Source organism: Plectropomus leopardus, chromosome 2 (genome assembly GCF_008729295.1).
Source record: "Plectropomus leopardus isolate mb chromosome 2, YSFRI_Pleo_2.0, whole genome shotgun sequence".
In the NCBI taxonomy this organism is placed as follows: domain Eukaryota; kingdom Metazoa; phylum Chordata; class Actinopteri; order Perciformes; family Serranidae; genus Plectropomus; species Plectropomus leopardus.
The window spans coordinates 3,610,985-3,633,860 of NC_056464.1; the positions used below are offsets into that span (position 1 = coordinate 3,610,985).

Sequence of the window (22,876 nt, forward strand, 5' to 3'; positions counted from 1 at the left end):
TCGCTAATGATGGTCCCGAAGGTGTGTGTTTGTGTCCGTGTGTGTGTTTGTATTCTGTCGCCTCTATACATGTATATTACCTCCCACCCCCATACATCCCCAACCTCGTCACCCTCCAGCTATGGCCTTTGAACTCCATCCATTACTGTGCCTCACACACACACACACCCATTGAGATGTCATATGAATAGCTCATGCACACACAGGAAGGTCACGGGTCACATGCTAAAGAGGTTGCAGGGGCAAATGTCTATATGAGAGTGACATCATTTCCTCACTATAGATGCTCTTTAAAGGCGTTGACATGACAACCGCTCTCAGGAGCTCGTGGGATAATTGGGAAAAGTGTGGGAGGTGTTGGGATCATGTATGTGTGTAATGAGGTAATTTGTGAATTCAGTATTTGGCACAGCACAGAAATATTGCAATGATGTTTCTTAATTTGATCACAATTATTTGCATCATTGCAGTTTGTCATCCAAATAGTATTTTAGCTGCTGTCACCAGATTGTTTTGTTTGGGTTTTTTTCATGTTTGATACGTAAAATTCACATGTTCTTATCTTTATCACCGACAATTTTCTAAAGCATGAAGCACACCTGCAGATAGTTTCTCCTCTCTTACTGGCAGCCATTTACTTGAGTTTATTTATTCAAATCAACAGGCAGAAACCTCAAACTTGCTCACACTGGGCAGTCCATCACATCAAATATATTTTGTGATAACATCTGGGAGAACATTATCCTCGCTGTGAGGTAATGTATTCGAAAGCATGAACTCTGACTTGTGATGCGTTTAGGTGAGATATGAGATTTGGCTGCTGAAAAACTCTGAGGCCTATGCACACCAAGTCTGTATTTTTTTGATATGGGTCATTTGATAAAAATCCTTGTGAAACCTTGCACACTAAGTTTGTCTATTCTGTCCCAAAAGTGCCTCACAGACATTTTCCTCAATAGATTGAGATGCGTTCGAAGGATCAGAAAAAAATCTTTTTTTGCAATCAAGTTTTTTGCAGGGTATCATAATAAATCATATGTACTTAATTGCATCTCATATGTGAGTGTTTTTACAAATTTTGAGGGTATGCTTCAGAAGGAAAGTTAACCTTCTGTCTAACCCTCCCCTTCCGATGGCATAGAATAACCTGTGATGTCTAAGTTATATTATTTAAATAAATAAATAGAAATTAAATGTAAAAAAAATTAACAAATAAAAAAATTTAAAAAATAAATAAAAATGGTTTTGTTGTTTCTTGGTCTTAAATAATGGTGTAAAGCTTGGTGGTCATTTGGAATGCTGGATGCTGTTGTGCTTTTACAGTTTTTATTATTTCTGAAGTTTTATTTTATGGAATTTATTGACATAACAGTGTTAACCTTTAGAGGAAATTGGCTTGATTTCTTTCAAAAGCATGGGAAGTTAACGAGAGACAAAGGTATAAATTAGCCAAAAATTTGCCAAAAAAATGTCTATAAAACTTAGAAGAAAATTACCTGGAAATACTAGAAAAAAAAAATTAAAAAGGAAAAAAAGTGCTTAAAAATTAAATTGACTTCTGTAAGATAATTTCATTTTTTTAGGTTTTCCCTAAATATATTTTTCTAAATCTACTAATTTCCCACAATATGTGCAACATTTCTTACCAAGCTGCTCATTGAAGGTTTTTTCCCCCATGTTTTTGAAAGAAATCCATTTGCTTGGGGTTCAAAGGTTTGAATACTTGTGAAAGGCGTCTGCAAGCAACACAAGAAAAATGATGTCTCTCCGGGTTTCAAAGGGTTAAAGATATTGTAATTTGGCACAAAACATCAATATAAACCATCAGCTACATGGATCATCTCTGTACATCTTCCTCTATGACACTTTAGGATGTTTCAGTTTCCAGCAACAAAGATCTTCCCCTACCACTGCACATCTGTGGACGTTCTGCATGTATGTGTGAAATTAACCCTCCTTTCCTCAACAAAACACTGCTCAATTAACCCTCGGTCTCTCTATGGAAGTGGAGCAGGGACAAAACACAGCGGTGTCAGATTGCAAAGCCAGCCCTGTGCACCATCACAACCTCCAGGGAAGGTAAGATGGAGGAAATGAGGATGGAGGATGGGGGGGGGTGAACGGTTGCCAGGCGATACGTGTGTATATGTACATGTCATGCTTGGCAGGAGCTGTAGCTCAATGTTGCAGAATGACCTACTTTAAATCAAAAGGGAAAGAAAGAGCAAGGAATGGATGGAGAGCGAGGGAGAAGAGACAAAGTGGGGAGACGAGCAGGTTTACCGGTTTGGACAGAAAAGAGGAGAGCAGGAGGGGAGGACAGGGGACAGACAGGTGATAAAGAAGTGAAAAGATTCCCCCGAGGGTCAGGCAAGAGAGGAGAGATGAAAAGAAAGATACAGCAGAGGAGGGAAGCTGTGAAGGGGAAAGGAGAAGATGCAGAGTTGACTGATTGGTCAAATAAACCAAAGCTGACACTGTTGGCTTTGAACCCTTTGAAACCAAAGGCAAACTGGCTCAATTTCTTTCAAAAACATGGGCAGAGGGCAGCAAGCAAATTGCTGGAAAATTTCTGTGAAAATTAGCTGGGGGGGCATTATTAGATATTGTCAAAAAGAGAATAAAATGTCCAGAAAACAATATTTATATTCATTTTATTTTAATATTTATTTAACGTTACAGAAAAGGGATCAAAAAGTTTATAAATACTTCAGCACTTTCTTGAGAGCATTTCTTGTTTTTTTGTGTTTGTTTGTTCGTTTACTTTTTTCTTATTTTCAGCTGATTTTCTTTTCTAGCTTTTCTACTAATGTCTTGCCAATGTTGGGCCATTTCTTGTTAAGCTGTCTGTCACCTTCTTCCCATGTTTTTGAAAGAAATCAAACCAATCTCAGGTTTCAAAGGGTTAATGGTGCTGACTTACAATTAAGGGTCTTGAGTTTGAGTCCCCTTTGATGAGGCCTGTGTCTTTAGATCAAACCCTGTATTCATCACTCATTACCTTTAACTTCAGCTGCACTGACACATTGTAAATACTTTTTATTTTTACAAATCAGTTGGACACTCTGCATTAAAGTTTGCAGTGAAAATGAATGTTTTAGAAATATACAATGAAGACTAATTACTAAAGCTGCTACCATCTGTAGGATGGTGAGGGAGTCAGTGATGAGACTGTTGCCCTCATCACTGAAACCACCTTTGCAACTTCGTTAGCCATTTCTAATCATCTCAACAATTGCGAATATAGACTAAACGTATATGCTATTGATTGAACTTCTGAGAGCAACTTAAACAGGAGGACATATGGTGTTGTGGTCAGGAGTGCTAGCTTTTAACTGCCTGACCGTGGTTTGAATCTCATTAATGGCACACACATTACCTTTAACTTAACAATAAAAATGATAACAGTGAGTGTACTCTGCTGAATTATAGTGCGGACGCCTACTTTCATGTAGGATTAAACAAGCCTGGCTGTTAGCCTGGTCAGGAGCAGGCTAGCTGCACAGAAAAAATCTCCATGGTAACTGATGTGCCTCTGCTTTTATGCATCCAAGTCAAGGCTAAATTCAGCCTGGATACCTGGAAAATCCTGACTTAATCTGCTATCCAGGTTTTGTCTGGTTTGCTCTGCCCTTGTGTTCCTGCCACACCTTTGATTGTAAGCCAGTCCCTGTGTTTCCCTGCTCTTCTTTGTGTCCACCTCCCCCAGCTGTGTCTATTGTGATTGGCTCCCTGTTATCTGCAATTTTCTCCACTTCTGAGTTCCTCCTAATGTGTTCCTAGTTGATTTCCCGTTTAGTTTTTGATTCATGTTTCATTATACTTTGGTTTTTGTCACAAGCTTGTTTGTTGGATATTTTTCATCAGCATTAAAGCTTGATTTTTGTTTGAACCCCCTTGTTTGCCTTTTTGTTCAGCATTTGGGTCCACATCCTGAACTTATCCGTGACATACAGTTTATAAATGCAGATAACAAACCCCACCACTGTGATGTGAACCAACCAGTGAACCAACAGTCACTGGGATGAATCATATAATTAAACTGCTCCATCTGCATCATATCAGATGGTGCATATTATAAAAGATAAACATCAGCCATGAACTCTGCATCTTTCTGGCCTGCATCTGCAACATGTAACCAGGTGACCATATCCAGCATAGCTTCACCCAAAACAATCAGAGCAGAGCACACACCAAAACCACATCATGTCAAGCCATCCAAATCCTCTGCAGCTGATACTGTCTGAACAGGAAATACAAGAGGCGGGGGGACCCCAATCAGCCCGTTACCCCCTGTCAGTTTCTGCCCATCACACCCGCCAAGACTGGATGGGGGAGGAGAAACAAGAGGGAGAGAGGTTAAAGATGCAGACAGCAAAACATCATAGGACCAGATAAACCCAACGTATATGTAGCACAAACATTAAGTGGTTAAATGCCACAAGATCAATAATTAAAACAATTAAGATTATTTTAGGGGCTCTAAATACAATGTTTCCACACGAGCCGAGAAAAAGTGAATTGGACTTGTAGATTTGAAAATGCCAGTGACAGAGAGAGAGAGAGAAAGGTGTGGAGAGTAAAAGGGTTGTAACATGAACAGATCAGGGTTAAAAGGACAAAGAGAGAAACAGAATGAAAGAGAGGAAAGACTAAACGGGCTCGAGAGGTGACGGGAGGGCTCATGATGTGCCAGATGTTGTAACACTGTCTCACAAAAAAACCAAGGAGGTCAATCCTCATGTCTGTCCTCATGTGTCACACTTACACACACACACACACACACACACACACACACACACACACACACACTGCCAACGGTCTAGACAGAAGAACACACATGTGAATGGAGACCACAGCACAATGCTCTATAGGCCAGTTTACTGTCTGGTGCATTTTGCGCAGTTTTCATTCTTCATTTTTTAAAATTTTGGCTGTGTTCATGCATATGGCATTCATTTTGGCTGGTTCCAATTTATATTACAGCTCTCTCCACATCATTATCTTTGACCTTTCTCCTGTCCTTACATCAATACAGTTGCTCAAAGGTAGAAATATGTGTCCTCTGCTGTTTGCAAATATCTGACTTCCCCAAATGAGCTGCTGTCCATGGTTTTGCACCTGATAACCCCTAAAATGAAAACAGCTGATCCAGGATCCATGCTGTCACATGTTTGATTTGTGTGTCTGTTATGTTTCCATTAATCATACTTTACTGTGACAGTTAAAATAAAATGCTTTTTTGTGATGAAACATTTTATTTTTAAAAAAATGTTTGTCCTACGTTATGAACATTTTTATACAAACTAACAGTAGTTTAGATGTTAAGAGCTCAAAAGCAATTTTTAAAAAACAACTACAAAGAGTAGTAGCAGTTTGCAGCGAGGCTTTCTGACAGTTTTCTTGTGCAGTGTGTCTCTGTCCATCTTAACAAAGAGCCTCCTTCTACATACTTGATGTGAAATATTGAAGACCTCCTGCTGACATCCAAATCACACTAAAGACGTCCCCTCTCACCTTTGTCACGACATCACGTATTCATGACATACAAAGAGGCTATTTAGTCATCCCTCCAGGCACACTGTTCACCGTCCAAAACCACACCCACCCACTGGGAGCTGGCAGCCGGCCAAATCTGTTCACCGCAACCATAAAAGCTTTTCCAATGTAGTGTTAGAAAAATCAAACAACAAAAGGACCATGTTAGGTCTACCTCTCCATATTGCTTAATGCATGATTTTACCATTTGTTTCTATTGTGTTGCAGTCATAACAATATATCTGTGGTATTTCAGTGTGACTACTCATATTTTTTCCATAGGTAATAAAGCTCTTTATATTGAGGTCTGAGTGCACACAGCCAGGCCATCAGACAGCAGCAGTAAGTCAGTGAGTGTGCAGTGTAGCAGATGAGAGGGCTGCAGCCAGCTGGAGGTTAAATAAATGTTAGGTCGGCTCTGAGGGCTCAGCCAGAGGCTTATGACAGGACTGCTGCAGCTCTGCTCCGCTGGAAAAGGCTTATTAAGGCTGAATCCCCACTGCAGCCTGCCTACCTGTGTGTGTGTGTGTGTGTGCGCGCGTGCGCGCGTGTGTGTGTGTGTGTGCACGTCTGTGTCTGTGTGTGCGTGTGTGTGCTTCCATACTTGATAAGGACTGAATGTCCTATAAAAGACAAAGAGGACAAAATTGTGCACGCCCAACGACGAGGAAGGCCAATTACGACACTTATGTAGCTTGGGAGAGGAGATTTCGGAGGACCTTTGGGAGGATGTCCTTGATAAACTACACAAATCATTGCATTGATTCAATGCAAAATTGTACCTCACACCCATTTCACCAAGGTTTTTGTAGAATCTATAAAGATGTGAATTCAGGTTGCGACAGGTGTTGTCAAGGCCTAGTGAGCCATGTCCACATGTCCTGGTCTTGTCCGGCTTTATGAACCCACTGGGGGGAAATCTTGAGATCATTATCGAGGGTTACAGGACAATGCAATGATCGCGCTGTTCAGTGTAACCCACAGTACCACTCTCTGCCCTTGATGCAGGCTTTTGTCAACCTACTAGCCAGATTCTTGGTATTGCTGAAGTGGAAGTCTCCACTACCGCCTTCACACACTTCACACATAAGTAAGGCTGGACAATAAATCAATTTTATCACCAAATTCAAATTTATGGTTTAGGACGATTTTTAAAATGAAAAAAATTTTCTCTTTGACTTCCTCCGCTGCTCACTTTGGGCTTCCGTAGTTCAAAGTGTGCTGCGCCCTCCCCCGCACCTACTTCCTAGAGATACACACACATGACAACATAACAGCAAGCGTCAATGGCAATGAAGAGTACATTCCCAAAATAGGCACAGGCTCCTCAGTGGATTGGAACTTGTTCGGTTTTGCAGCATCAGATCTCAAAATAACCACAGTCCGCTGCAAAGTTTATTTAAAGGCTGTTGCAACTTAAGGCAGCAACAGGACCAATTTATTTCAACATTTGTTGGCTGTTAATTTGCATGATATAATACCAATTATTGTGCATGCATTTCTGTAGGATATCACATGACCCAATATACGAGAACATGCTGCCTTGAGCAGGAGTCTGAATTGTAACCAGTAGGTATGTGCAAAATCTACATTGCCTTATTCAAACAATATTTATGAAAAGTGTATGTGTTTGATTCTTTTAAGAGTAATGCTGCCTTCAAACTTTGAACTTTAAAGAATGCCAGGCGAGTATACTCGTACTAACATTAATAACATTATTTTATAACACAAGTTGCCGACTTGAAGTCATAAATGCATAAACATGGTGGGAAAAGTCAATGTTTGGTCAATGGTAAGAAACTTTTTTTATTAATTCATGTATTAAATAATAATTTTTGATCACATGTTTAGTGTAATATGATATTAACTAATGTCCATGTAGAGTGACCTAGACTCAATATAAAAATATAGAAAAATGTCATTTATAATATATAAAATATATAAAAAACAGCTATCAACCCCTTTGTTTAAACGCTCTTGGGATTAAAATGCAGTCCATCCTCTTTGTAGCTTCCATGTTTTTCCCACTATATGACTTCAGAGCACATAAACACAACAAAGTCAGAAAAACGACTTCACAACTCGGAGACCACGACCGTCTGGGTTCAGCATATAAATAAGTTTTAGTTCAAGGTTAGGAAATGAGCTGTCAATGGCAGGCCCTCACATGTATAGCAATACAAGAACATGTGTGTGTGTGTGTCCAGAGGTAATGTTCCTTTGTGCCAGCCAAAATAAATGAGAGGGTACAGTCTAGACCTCTCTCTCTTCTTCTGTCTCGCTGCCATTCACCCTCCCCATCTTAAATTACCTCTTTCTTTCTTTCTCTCTTTCTCTCTCTCTCTCTCTCTCTAGCCTTCTTCTCCTATCCTTTATTCTCATCCCCGTCAATTCTTTGTTCTCTTTGCCAACATGATCTCATTATTTTTGATTGTTGATTATCCCCATCTATAGCCAAACTCACTCACTCTTCATTCTTTGTCCCTTTAACCCCATCTTTTATGCAGTGCCATTTCTATCGCTCCTTTCTGCTCGGCTTATCACTCCTTCCCATTTTTCCCTAATTTCTCTGGTATCTCTCCTCGATCCTATCTCTGCCTCCATGCCTCCGTCACCCGTTGTGGCCATGTCGATGCACCACACCGCCTCATTAGCACATCTGGATCTCACTCTGTGCTCCTCCTCCTCCAACCACTGGTCCCTGCAGCTACACTGACACCCCCCCCCCCCCCAAAAAAAAACACACCAACGCCCTCCATCCATCCTCCTTTTTCAACTTCCTCTCTTCTCCTCTCCTCCAATGAGAAAACTCTCCAGTCACCACGGCTCCTTAGCAACAGCCCCACAAGGGGTAGGAGGGATGGAGAGGGGGTGGGGGGTGGGGGTGATAGCGAGTAAGAAGGGAGGTGAGAGAAGAGGTGAATGGGGAGGCCAAACCCAGCGGGAGTGTGAGGCTGGAGGTGTGTTTGCCATTATCAAAGCATTGCATCTGAGGAGTGTGTGTGTGTGTGTGTGTAGGGGGGTGAAAGAGGAAGAGCGTACAGGCCTGAAAGGGATGGAGCAAAAGTGCAATCATTGTGTTTTATCTCAGAGTGTGTGTGTGCTGTAGAGCAAAAAATGGCAACTGTACACACAATCCAGGAGGCATGATTTCAAAGTGTGTGTGTGTGTGTGTGTGTGTGTGTGTGTGTGTGTGTGTGTGTGTGTGTGCGTGTGTGTGCACACACGTGCATCCTGGACCTTGCAGGGAACAAGGTGCACCAAGCAACAATGCCCCACAGTCATATTTCATCGCCTGCTAACACTCTCCGTCTTCATCTCTGTTCACGCAAAAACAAAATCTCACCCTCCTCCATAAAGAGCCAGTCTTTCTACTTTATATTCTAATTAACAATAAAAAAAACAGCCTAATAGCAAGGTCGAAGATGGTATGAAAAGCAAGCAGACTGCCTTGTAAGCTCCCAAGTGACTCTTTGAAAAAGAGAATGAATAAACATGAATCCAGCGTGGTGTTGGATTGTAGACATAAGGAGCATGGGTATAAATATGTCATTTAATGCCTAAACCTCACCATATATATGCTTAGCATGTCACTCAGAATGCAAAAGATCATATCGAAAAGAGTCATTAATGTAAAGCCTCTTTTCCACTGCAAAAAAAATACCCAGCTACACCCGCTAACATTGTCAAATGACTCTGCAGCAGACATGGGTATTTATTCATCACCTCCATCTGCGATCAGCATAGATGGGAACAGAACACCGAGATGAATGCACTATTTTTTATCTTAACTGGCAAGATGTAGTGATGTTCCAACACTAAATACCATCCATCTCCGCCTGAGGAGCACTCAATTGCTCCAAATTTAGTCTGCACCAAGTTTGAAAGAGAGACTGAAGTAAAATTTACAGAAAATGAAGTAAGCAACGTACAGTTTTCTCAGGCCTCCATGCTGCTTTCTAATGTTTATTAGTCTGTTTTCTGACTTGTCAATGATGTTGAACTTGACACACCAAAAAAAAAAAAAAAAAAAACTCAAACACATGAATAGGCATGGTTGTTTGCTGCAGAACCGCGTACACAGTCAGTGGTAGCCCTCGGTGTCAGACAGTGACGCACTGAGGCATCCTTAAGCACTGGTGAGACACACTGGGCGGCAGCATGTTTTGTTGCAGCCGGCAACTACTGTAGTATAAAGAGTGAGAAAGTCTGTATGTGGTGAGCAGATGGCGCGGTGGATTGGTCAAACAAAGTATAGACTTTCACCTGAGACACTGTTGTTTGTGTCCTGTGTGAAATCAAAATTCAGTTGAGTTATTTTATTAGAAAGGTAGCAGGCTAGTATGTGTAGCATGCTAGTAGGCTGTGTACCATACTATGCTAGTGATGTATGTCATGTGACGTATGTCTCATGACATAGCATAATGTTGATTACAAACTTATTTCCAGCCAACCCTTACCACATTCTTTTGATACCGAAACCTAAGAAAGGTCACCTAAAACAAAGTTTAATACCTACGTTCTAAGTTTATTTTGAAAAGAGATTATGCATTTAATGAGTACACATTGTACATTTCCTGTGAAAACAGAAGTCACTTTGAAATGACGCAATGCAATAAGCAAAACTTGCCACAGTGTCTCAAAGCACCCAAAACTGATGCAGGAGGGCTACCTAGTGCATCATATTTTGACGTGTAACGGCACTGACCAAGCGCTGGTATTTGACGAGATGGGAGTCAGAATGTTATGGCGCTCTTCAAAGCCAGACTCTATTAGGAAAAACGCTAGTTTAACATCTCTGAACACAGTTTTCAGTGAGCTTTAATGACTGTTTTTCTCTGTGGAATCTGGTGGCTTCAACATGGAGCATTGATGGGGAACTTCAACAGTTAATACAGTGGTGAAACCATCCTAAATATAGTATTCATTTAAACGGAAAAGAAATTTAGGTGGATAAAACATGATTTTCTGCTGCTCCCATCCAGGGCAGAACATTGCTTTACTTCCATGTCAGTTCTTCAGCCTGCTTCTCTGGGGGCATGCCAACAAACATCCTGTATATAATACACTGACAATTGATAAGTACCTCATACAAAACCACTTTGTAAAATCCAAACTTTAGTAACCTTAGTTATGTACAGCACCGAGTATTTTTGTGGCAGAAAAAGTTTTAGGCCAATCTCAGGCCAAATTTGCCACATCTTGACACACACTACAATACATAGTGTATGCTGTACATTAAGGTGACATGTGCATGTATGTGTGAATACCTCTGCTAAGGTCATGTGTAGGGCTTCCATGAATATGTCATGAGGAGGCTTGATGCAGGACACATCTTCACCTGTCATGTTTTCTTTAACTCTGTGAAACCTGGACTGACATCAGTTTTCTTGTGCTGCTGTCAGATGCCTCTTACAAGAATTTACTGTTTCTGAAATGTGAGCAAATTGGTTTGATTTCTTTCAAAACAGGAATTTGCCAAAGAAATTTAGTTCTTTAGTTCTAATTATTTTTAATTATATATTTAAAATGAAGTTACAGAAGGAATATATTTTTATTGTATTATTATTACTATTATTATTAGGATTATTTTTTTTATTTATTATTAATTGTAGTAGTAGTAGTAGCAGTGGTAGTAGTAGTAGTAGTAGTAGTAGTGGTAGTATGCACTTTAGTCACTTCCTTGTTTGGGTTTTTTTGTTGTTTGTTTGGTTGTTGTTTTTTTATTTCTTGATAAGCTTTTGTGGCATTGTGGCTTTTAATTGTAGTATGCACTTTCCCCCAGGTCACAGTTTTCCTTGTTTGGGTTTTTTTGTTTTTGTTTGGTTGTTGTTTTTTCATTTTTTCTCTATATTGATAAGCTTTAATGGAGTGTTTTTCAATTCCAAGTTTAATGAGTAATCCCATTGTAAGGGGTTTACTTAATCACAAAATCTTGTTTTTCTTCATGTGTTTGTTTGCTTCTTTGTGTCTTTGTGTTACAGTTTGTTTGTGAGAAAAGTGCAATACAAATAAAGTCTGATTGAGTGATTAATTGATTGATTAAAAATGCTAGAAAAAGGCAAAAAAAAATCTGTTGAATATATGAAGAAAAAGAAATTAAAAAAAACAAGCAAAAACTTGAACCACGCTGACATCGCCACTCATTTCTCTGTATTCCACCAGTGTGTGTGTGTGTGTGTGTGTGTGTGTGTGTGTGTGTGTGTGTGTGTTTGTGCTGCTCTGTGAGCTTGGCTACCAGGCCTAATTTGCCAGCATGGGCCCCTCTGCCTGGAGGTTACCACGGTGATTAAAGTAATTCTGCCATTGGCTGGTTTCTCCTGCAGCCACACACACACACACACACACACACACAAACACACACACGCACGCACACACACATACACACAAACAGTTGTCCTTTCCAATTTCGCTGCCATGATTATGCCATTACCACATCTCATTTTCTCAGGTTTCCCTCTCTCCTCTCTTTCTCTCTCCATCTCTCTTGCACAGCTGTAAAATGACATTAGGTCCATTATCAGATGTGTGCGTCCACTTATAGGGACAGTGAACAGACACGTCCCTGTCCTCCATCTCCCGCTCTATTCATTCATTATGTAGGATGATATTACATCGATCCCTCCCATCTCTCCTTTATCTCCTCCTACAAAAAACACAGCTGCTCACCTGATTATGGCTCATGTTTGTTTTTAATATATAGACACATAGATAGTATAAATAGAAGGGGCGTTTCAAGGATTTGAGGACAGGAGGGATTTTTTTTTATTTTAAATAATTTTTTTGCACTCTGCATCTTAATTTCTCTTATTTAGTTTTAACTTTCCAGATTATTAATGAACAGTGATTTTAAAAATATTAGTTGCTGTTCATAATCAGGATAGAGTGGAAACACATTACAGTGCTATCATTAAAATTTTGAGGAACTTGTACTTTTCCATTTGATTTCCTAAAACATCTCAGAGGGAAATACTGTAGTTTTTACTGCACTACATTTATTTGTCTGATTTAGTTACTTTGAAGAGTCAGATTAATACAAAATATAATCAACTAATAAATGATTATGAATGAACTACCAAACAGTTTACAAAGCATTTTAAATGAGCTCCCCCTCTAATGGCAACATAAAAGTGATCACTACTACCCCCCTTTTTGCACACACATAATTACACTAAAAGCGCTGCTCAAATGACACAAATGACCCAAAACATGGGCTTTTGATCAGCAATATTATTATTTTTTAAGGGGGGGCCTAATGACACCACTGGTGTATAGATAATGTACAGATTACATCAACTTTCCTGTAGTGAAGAACCACATGTCTCTTTGTTTGAGCCCCTGTCTGCTCCTTCTGTCTGGCTCCTTTTGCACACACTAACAGCTCAGTGTTAGTGTTTGTGAGTGTGTGTGTTTCTGTATTTTGGAGATGAAGTGCGTGTGTGCGCGTGCATGTTTGAACACTCTAAGGAAAGCCCCCACCCCCTCCAATCTCAAGCCTCCGCTCCTGAGGGAGCCATGGTGTTAAAATGACTGACACAGTGTGTGTGTGTGTAGTGATTACTGCTCTGGTGGAGTGCTTAAAAGGTGTGATAACGTGTCTTTGTGTGAGTGTGTATGGACACACATTTAAGGGGATTAGGCAGGATGATGGTGTGTGTGTGTGTGTGTGTGTGTGTGTGTGTGTGTGTGTGTGTGTGTGTGTGTGCGTGCGTGTGCATGTGTGTGTGCGTGTGTGTGTGTGTGTGTGTGTGTGTGTGTGTGTGTGTGCACGCACTTGTGCATATGTATGTGCTTTTGTAAGAGTAGGTGTTTTTTTTGCTGAGTCTGTAAGTGTGTGTGTGTGTGTGTGTGTGTGTGTGTGTGCACGCGTGCACTCATAAAACGGTACAAGGGCTGGTTGTGGGTTTGGAGCTGGTGACAAATCTAATTAACACTTTGGAGATATGTATCAGGTACCAAATACACACACACACACACACACACACACACACATCCCTTACACAAGACACTTGGGCTGTTTCACAGACAGCATGTTTTAGACAAAGCAACAAGAATTACAGAATTAAGTAAATTTTTTTAAAAAAAATTTTTAAAAAACTACATAGTTACAATGCACTCTGGGAGCAGCAATAGAAAAAATAGAAAAATCATATCAGAAAAATGAAAATGATACTGCCTTTATTTGGCCTCAGATTTGTAAAAGGCTGTTCCAAAGTCAAGAATCTATTAGAATTTATCACCATTCTTTTTCAGCAGGGAAACCACAAAATGTTAATATCACTGACACGTTGATTAAATCACCAAATCATCAAATATTACGACCATAATGGCGTCTTAAATAAATAGGTCACTGACAACAACAGATGTACTGAAAAATCAGCAACACCAGCATTTAAAATGACTGATCATAGAGTGAAAGTGAGAGTTTTAACACTTGCATGAGGTGGTATTTCAGGTGATTACAAAAAGCCATATTTTGCAAACGTCCATGGAAACACATTTGTTGCTTTTATAGATCACATGATGAAGTTACTGCCCCCCTCCGGCATGATGCAGCAGGAGCTACAAGAGGTGTTATTGCATGACCTAACTCTTCAAAAGTTGAGCAGATCATCTGGAAGTTTTGAATCCACAATTCCTCTTTGAAATCGAACTATCACCTCCCAGCAATCCCTCATACGTGGCTGCTCCCACGTATAAGGGGCTTGCCTTTCCATTATCACTCCATAACACGCCTACATGGCCTTGGATTGGAAGTAATGACAGCTAGTGTGGTGGCTGCAATAAAAATAAATCTGCTAATGTTTTGGACATCCATTACCATGTTTCTTGATATGTTATCACAAGAGGAGAAGTCGGAGAACATCACTCAATGGAAACAAAGTCATCTCACTGTGTTTTATCAACATTTCGAAAATATTGCTTAAGGTTTGCGCAAATCTGTAACAGAATTCCACTGATGGATATACACTCTTATTTATCTTAGATCAAGAAATAAAAAGAAATAACTTAGGATTGATGGATGAATCAACTCATGCTGAAGCATAAACCCTTTATATCCATACAGCATGTCTCAGTAACTGGGTGAATAGAAATGGGAGAGGCTACCCCAGCAGTCGAGCAGTGGTTACAGATTAAAGGAACCATTTCACGACTGACTGGAGCAATGGCCAATGGCAAGCTGAGCCCTGAGTCCTCCCTAATCAACAGAGTCATTGAGCGGAAAAATACATAGAACAAGTCACCCCCAAATTGCATTTTCAGCTATCACCCCATTTATTCTAATGGCTTTATGACACTGTTTCAAAAGAGGTTTATACAGATGTGCTGGTCGAGCCTATTTACTGTTTCATTATTGACATGTGTTTTTCTACTGCTGCTCCCTGAACTTGCCTGTAAGAAGTCGGGGTTCAGAGAAAGTGCAGAGAAAATTTTCAACCAAATTTGTACAAAATCGATAAAGGAAAATGTTAATTTATGTGCTTTTCCGTCCACCACATTTATGCAATTATCAGGTGTTAGTTGAATGAGATAAACAATAGGCAGCGCCAGTCATTATACCACTGCAGAAGAAGAAGGTGCAACAAGATGATGTAATTAAGAGAGCGCCAGTCAAACATCAAACAACGGAAACCATTGGATATATATCAACAGAGAGAACTGAGGACAATGGAAATCGATTTTTGAACAGCTAATATTACAGCTGCTTGCGTTTGAAAGAGTTCTGCTGGCAGAACTCACACTCGCACCTGTTTCCCTTGCACCTTTTATCTATATACCAACTTTTTCACTGACCCCAAGTGTAAAAACATTTCAAATTTTTGGTGTTTCCCCTCAGGTGGATGGAATCACACATATTGTGTTTAAAAAATACACACTAAAAATGCTAAAAAAAAAAAAAAAAAAAAAGTCATATTCTCACACCTATTTCCATGTTTAAACAAAGAAATACAACTGTACACCATTTGAATTCAACTTTCTCTCAGCCAAAAAAGACTGACAAAGCTTAGTTACCTCCACTAGGCAGAAACAATATAAAAACTTACCCAAACTGTCTTGATGACTCTAGCTAATGATCTAATTAGTCCAATAATGACCCAATCCTATTTGGTTGAAATAAATCCTTAATCCTTAAAAAGTTAGATGTAAAAATATGCCGTTATTCTACATGATCTCTCTCTGGCTCCCAGCTGTTTACAGTCCTGTAACTTCTCTCTCCACCACTAGGTGTCACAGTGTCTTGCAGCTCAGCTGCCTGTTCCACCCATAGAGACCACAGACTGAGCTCCGGTGGTGCATGCTGTGCACTACATAGAATGAGTTTAATAGATGGAGGAGCAACTGTATTTATGATGGTATTGAAAAACATAGCTTTCTGTAGGTTAATAATTTAAGAATGTTTGTGGTATTGTCTTTACTTTGATGACAGGGACAGTACTAACAATGTATGCAGTAGTATCTAATTGGAGAGGAGGGGCAGAAATGCATCTTTTTTAAAAGATGTACTTTTCAGGCACACCTCCTAGTGCAGCTTACACAATTAAAAAAAATGTCACAATTAAAAATAAAGTCTTTTTCACCAAGTGCAAACACCTATTTCATTTGACCTCAAGTACATATTTAGTCTGCAGTTTATTTTCCAAGGAGCCCTCCCCTTGGTTAGCAAAATAACCAAAATGCGTCTAACTTGCCATCCTCATCCCTTAATCCACATATTCTGAAGTACAGACAGCAGCACACAGCCATGACCTGACAGAACACACATGCCTGAACAGTCTCCGTACCACGGTGGCTTTTGTAGGTTGCCACCTCTGGCTCCAGAGCATGTGTGTGTGAGTGTTAATTTTTGATATAGTGACATGGTGTAACAGACAGAGCTGTCCCCGGGCCTTATATCAAACATGCACACACACACACACACACACACACACACACACACACACAGTCTGCCTGTGCAGTAATGTAGGTTAAGTACCTGGCTCATGGGCACAACATCTGTATTCACACCTGGAATCAGGCAAGTCTGGGGCTTGACCCTATTTAACATCTTCGTCTTTCCATCCCACACTGATCTAACCGTTCTATTTTGCCTGTTTCTTTATCATTCACAGGCTACAATGCCCTGTTTATTTTTATGCAGATTTTTTTATTTGTTAAAAAAACTTTTAAGACTGCCAGTGCAACACAAGAAAAGTCAGTGCCAGAAACATCAGGCTGATTTCTAATCCTTGCCTGGATACAGAACACATCTGTTTTTCGCATGGTTTTCTCCTGTGGTCAGTATATCTATTTCCTAATCACAGCATCTCCTCCAACAGTAAAGACTTGAAATTCAAAGCATCATCTGTTTTGCTTCTGTGACATGGACCATCTGCACAAAACATAACCTTCCCATCTCTTGTTCTTGCTTAACTCAACACACAGCTTTCAGACAGGATATTTCATGACAGGAACTTGGTTTTTGCTGCATGCAATGGTTTTTCTTTTTATTGGAATTTTATGCTGATGAGGGCTTATCCGCTGCTATCTGGCTAAACACACTTGCACATGTGAGTGAGACACACACACGCACTTTGAGCCAACAGATTAACTGGACATGGCAGTAGGGAAGTCATCTCCAGCTAAATCTCTACAGTTACGTAAATATAACAGTCAAAGCAGCAGCGATGGAGAGGAAACGAAGACTGAGGAAAAAATATGCCTCTATAATCCTACTGTTGTTTAAAGACCATTTCATTGCTATTCTGTAGCTTTGGTCCATGTTCACTTCCTGTCAGCTACCAAGGAAACTTAAAAGAAGGATAAGACATGATATCATTGACAGTGTTTGTATTTTGCATTGGAGTCAGTTTTTGGTGCCACTTCCTTTGGAGTCAATGAGGTACGCAAATCACACTATAACCCATCATATACTGTATTTGTTGTTTCAACTTGTCATTTTTATCATTTTTTTGCAAGTCCATAAATGCAGCGCAGGTGAAACTCATCATGAGTTATTTATCTCCCACATGAGTTTGGATTATTGAGGGTGGAAGCAGAGTGCAGAGTGAGTGAAAGCAAATGTTTAGACCCCGCACAATGAATAATTAAGTTTCACTTCACTGTACCTGGTGTTCTACTGCTCCATCTGTGACAACAGTACACTTGGTGCTCTGAGAGTTTGGTGAAATGAATAACCGCACAGTATATATATATATATATATATATATATATATATATATATATATATATATATATATATATATATATATATATATATGTGTATATATATATATATATATATATATATATATATATATATATATATAGATAGATAGATAGATAGATAGATAGATAGATAGATAGATAGATATACATATAATAGCTTTAAAAGATCTATTTGTGGTGGCAAATCTTTTAGTTTTGGCAGCCCACCACAAATGAATATAGGAAACCCCAGACTGTTGATTTTTTTCATTTAAAAGATGCATCCTTGTTTTTCTTGTTATTGGTCTCCTAAAAGATCACAGATCTATCTGACAGCTGCATCAAGCCCCTGTTGCGTACAATATAGCTACTGCTACTTGCTTTGTTAAAACAAAATGACTTTTGGTTTCACACGAACTGCAGTTTTCTGACTTAAAGTCTTGTTTTATTTGATCCATCCACCTCCCCTCCCTATGTGGACTTTTTTGCTCTTTGCACTACGTTGGATTCTCTCAGCATGAAGTATTGCATTGGTCTTAGTTTATAGCCCATTGAGTTTTTCTAAAGGGTGACTATGGTGTTGATATCACACACTGAGGGGCATGACAAAACATCAGTATTTGACAATCTGGGAATGAGAGCGGGCTGTCAAAACTCCAAAAAGAAAATTATAAAGCATCTAATAACTAATATAACACAGAGTGGAAGTTCAGCTCCTATGCACCCATGAGCCACCCTGACTTTACCCTGCATAACATGAAGGTAATACCAAACTGCATTAGCACTGCACATTGACACATGCTGAACAGGAGCCAGGGCTGCTTTTTTCACTCACTCAGAAAATATAATAATGTCTGTAAATGACTGTTGTAATGATTTACTCATGACAAAGGATCCACACGATGACTTTCAATCAAATTCACATCTGTTTCTCTGCTTTCCAACAACCACATGATTGGCATCAGGCACATGGCCTTGAGCATCGTTCTTTCTAGGAAAAAAAAAGCCATGTAATGTGGGTAGATCAGAGTGACAATTTGTTCTGATCTTTTCCCTTTGGCCATGAAGAGAGGGGGAGGAGAGAGAGATGGAGAAAGAGAGAAAGGGGGATGGGATGGTTCGTATGAAACCTCTCGGCCAAATATTTGCAGTGAAAGGCCTGTCGTTGTCCATTAAGGTCTCTCTGTCTTTCTCTCTCTCTCTCTCTCTCTCTCTCTCTCTCTCTCTCCCTCTTTCTTTCTGTTTTCTGGGTGCATTAACCTCCTCTTCACAATGCTCCCAAACAAAGACACCACTGTATTTGTGTGTGTGTGTGTGTGTGTGTGTGTGTGTGTGTGTGTGTGTGTGTGTGTGCGCGCGCGCACTCGATGCTCTGGCAGTGCTGTCCACCCCTTCCATCCCTTAACAAACACTTGTCCACAGCACACACACTCACACTCACACACTTGCACATGAAAAAAAAACACACTTGAAATGTATTAATGCAGTAATCCTCCCACTTTTATGACACACACACACACACATATACACACAAAACAAACATCTGTGAGCAGGTTGTGTGTGTAATGTGTGCAAATGTGTTCAGTATAAAAATCCTCCTACGTGACAAACAAACAGCATGTTCAGACAGCCTTGCGTCACTACAACCACTTACACCTCCTACACACACACACACACACACACACACACACACACACACTGTGTATACAGTATGGTTAGACTCAGGCCACAAGGTACCGTAAATGCAGTTTATACTGTAGAGGAGCAGCAGAAAGCTTCTTCTTCTTAATGAATCATTTCCAAAAAATATAACATTTCCTTCCTTATTGATCTGACTTTTTGACCTCAGAAAAGGTTAAATGTCAGTGACACGCCCCCATAGTGCTGCACAGCAGACCACTGCTAACAAGACATAGATGTTCACATCATTAAGTGGTGACAGGGTTTCCAACACATTCATTTATTTGTGGCTGCCCACCACAATTAAAATATCAAATAGATTTTATACCACAATAGAAAAATATACACTGTGCAGCTATTCATTACACCACACTCTTTGAGCGTCAAGCATACTGTTGTCTCAGATAGAGCAGCACAACATTTTGCACAGTGAAAGTGAAACTTAACCATTGAATGTGCTGGGTCTGAAAGCTCGCATTCACTCACTCTGCGCTCTGCTTCTCCTCTCATCCGTTGATCTGATCTGATGAGCTCTGACCGGATCAATTGATCAATAATATAATCCATCCATAATCCATGACGCAACTAAAACTGCTGCTGAGGGATAAAAATTACTCATGATGAGTTTCAAAGGGAAGGGGGCACAGAATAATAAAAAAGGCGGCATCCACAGATTCTGCCACACATAGATTCTGAGTCTATTGTGTGTAAAGTGGAAACTTGATGTAGTTTACACCTTAAAATTTCTTCACTCCAACCCATGAATAAAGGAATGTCATGTGACTATTAAAATCTTATTTGTAAACACTGTATAAGCACAGACACGACACTGAATTGTACTGAAAGACATTTAGAGAAGGATATTCAAAGAGGTCCTTTTTGAATATGTACGTACCAAAACTCAAAAAAACAAATCTACACTGCAATAAAATTCACATTTACTTGATCATCTTACTGGTTTCCTGGATGCCAAGAAGAGGAAATAATATATAAAGTACAGGGAAATCAATACCTATGCCAGATGTTGTGCTGTTTAGTTTAGATTAAGCCAAACTAATCAGTATCAGATCAATAAAAGCACAATGTAGACTTATTAGATGACACGATTCACAAGCCCTCATAACTAGTTCATGAACCTCATTACTTCTTCAACTAGGTGTTCCAGACATGAGACAAGCATGACACCACGACATGTCCGACACGGAAGCTAAGCAGTCTACAGCTGTGGTGGGGTCAGCAACCTCTTTTTTTTTTAACTACTTAAAAAAATCCCACCTAAAAAAATCAGTATCGATTTAAGTGTTATATTGAGAGTATTTTCTCTGGTTTACCTTAATGTCAGACAGTGATTTTCAACTAGAAGTGCAACTAGAACTATGAAGTCATTTTATCGCTCTCGTCAAAGCCAGACTCCATTGAGAAAAACCGTGATATAATATCGCTAAACACAGGAGGTGCTGGTCTACCACTGCCTCCATCAGTTATTTTGTTTGTGTTATTGTGTGACTTTGGCATTTAAAGGAAATAGTTCTGATTCACCAAACTGACACGATAAAATCAACTAACAAACTGACTGAAGCAACAGTAAACCAACAGCTCCCACATTCAACAACCTTAAATTACTGTTTATGTCAAAGGACTCTGGTGGAGCACAGATGGGGAACTAAAGCTGTTAACAGCTTCCCTGTCAGAACGAGTTGTCTGACAGAATGGTTGAGTGGTGAAAGCGCTCCAAATATAGTGTTCACTTAAAACTGCTATTGATTTTTTTTAAGGCCAGACTTTTTTAAGTGGTTAAATAAGTTCTGTTCCTGACCCTCCACAGCAGTACAATGCTTGGCCTCCATGTTGGACTCCAGCCTGCTTCTCCAAACTGGGGGTGTGCTGACTGACATCTACTGTTTGTAATACACTCACAATGTGAAAGTACCCAATCTGAACTATCCCTTTAAGACTCAGCTATTATAACACAGCCAGTATTTGGTATGAAACAGCTAACCAATGGTGATGACAACTGGGTACCTCCAATATGGCCGTCACACCACATCATATCTGTGTGATGTTATTATGCAGGAACTAAATCTAACTCTGCTGTTATTCTCACCGTAGGTGTCTGAGAATGAGGCTGATATCTTAATACATGAACATAACAAATGTTGAAGTTGAGGAAATCAATAAAGAGAAAGAGACAAAACTACAGACATAGCAGCTTTAAGAGTGATTGTGGCCAGTGAGGTAACATACAGACAAGACATAATCGATATTTTCCCAATCAACTGTGGCAGACTGAGTAATGTGTGTGTGTGTGTGTGTGTGTGTGTGTGTGTGCTGACTGGCAGTATAGACAGCTGTAACCACAATGCATTTCTCTTCCTTTTAACAGCCCGAATAATTACTTATGCAGCCAATATAAATACACTTAACCACAACATAGTAGAAATAACATGATCTGTGTGGCAGGTAGAATATTGAACATGTTTTTCCAATTAAACATTTAAAATGATAAAGATGTAAAATAACTCGTAGCTACAGTGCCATCCACAATAACGATGACGCTTGGAGAACACATGCCATGCAGGATGACTTATTTCAGAATGGATTCACAACGGCGTTCACTCACACACAGAGCACTACCAGCCTGAATGACACGTTTAACAGATTTTGATATTTAGTGAGGAGATTAACACAATCGCGGGACACGGCATGTGAGCTGTGGGGGATTTAAATCTATGACAAAGTACAGTACATTGTATTCTGTTTGATTCACATGCTGCTATCGTTGCACCTGATTTCTCAACAAATGAGTGTCTTTACGAGGCTTTAACCTCTTGTAAATTGAGCAAATAGGCACAATCTCAAATGAAAAGCATGTAAGGTGATGAACAACATCACAAAAAAATTACCCAAAATAAAGTGAGGAATAAGTAAAAAGTTACAAGAAAATTAGCGCACAGAAAAAGTAAATATAAATTGTAAAGAAAACAAAAGATCAAGGTAATGGCTTTAAAAAGTGCTACAAATGTTGATGAAATTAATATTAGATATGTAATTATAATTTATGATGGTATTGAAAAAATAGCTTCGGGATATATATATAACTATTTTCTTATAGCTATTTTTATATTTTTGTCCTTGTTTTTTCTGTTTTTTTCACCTTTTAAGTTAAAAAGAATACCAATTTGCTGAGATTTCAGAGGTTTAAATGATTATGAAAGGTGTCCAAAAGTAACAAGAGGAAACTGATGTTGATCCAGGTTTCAAAGGGTTAAAGAACACAAAAAAAAATCTGGTATATTTTCACAAAGTTTTTATTTCCCACGCACAGTTTATACTGTAGCTGCAGACTTAATCTCTATGCTGTAAAAATGTTTTTTACTGTGAATTTCTAATGTTCGCTTGAAAGGTGGCTAAGTTCTACAATCTGCACATAAAATAAGAGTGAAGCATGAAGGAGTTTATTCTCCCCTTCCCA

At 39.4% G+C, this 22,876-nt stretch overlaps 1 long non-coding RNA gene across 1 annotated transcript in view; it reads right to left on the minus strand.

Annotated features, from left to right (window-relative positions):
- Positions 1-22,876, minus strand: part of LOC121952127 — a 45,947-nt gene that overhangs the window by 22,734 nt on the left and 337 nt on the right. The window lies entirely within an intron of this gene.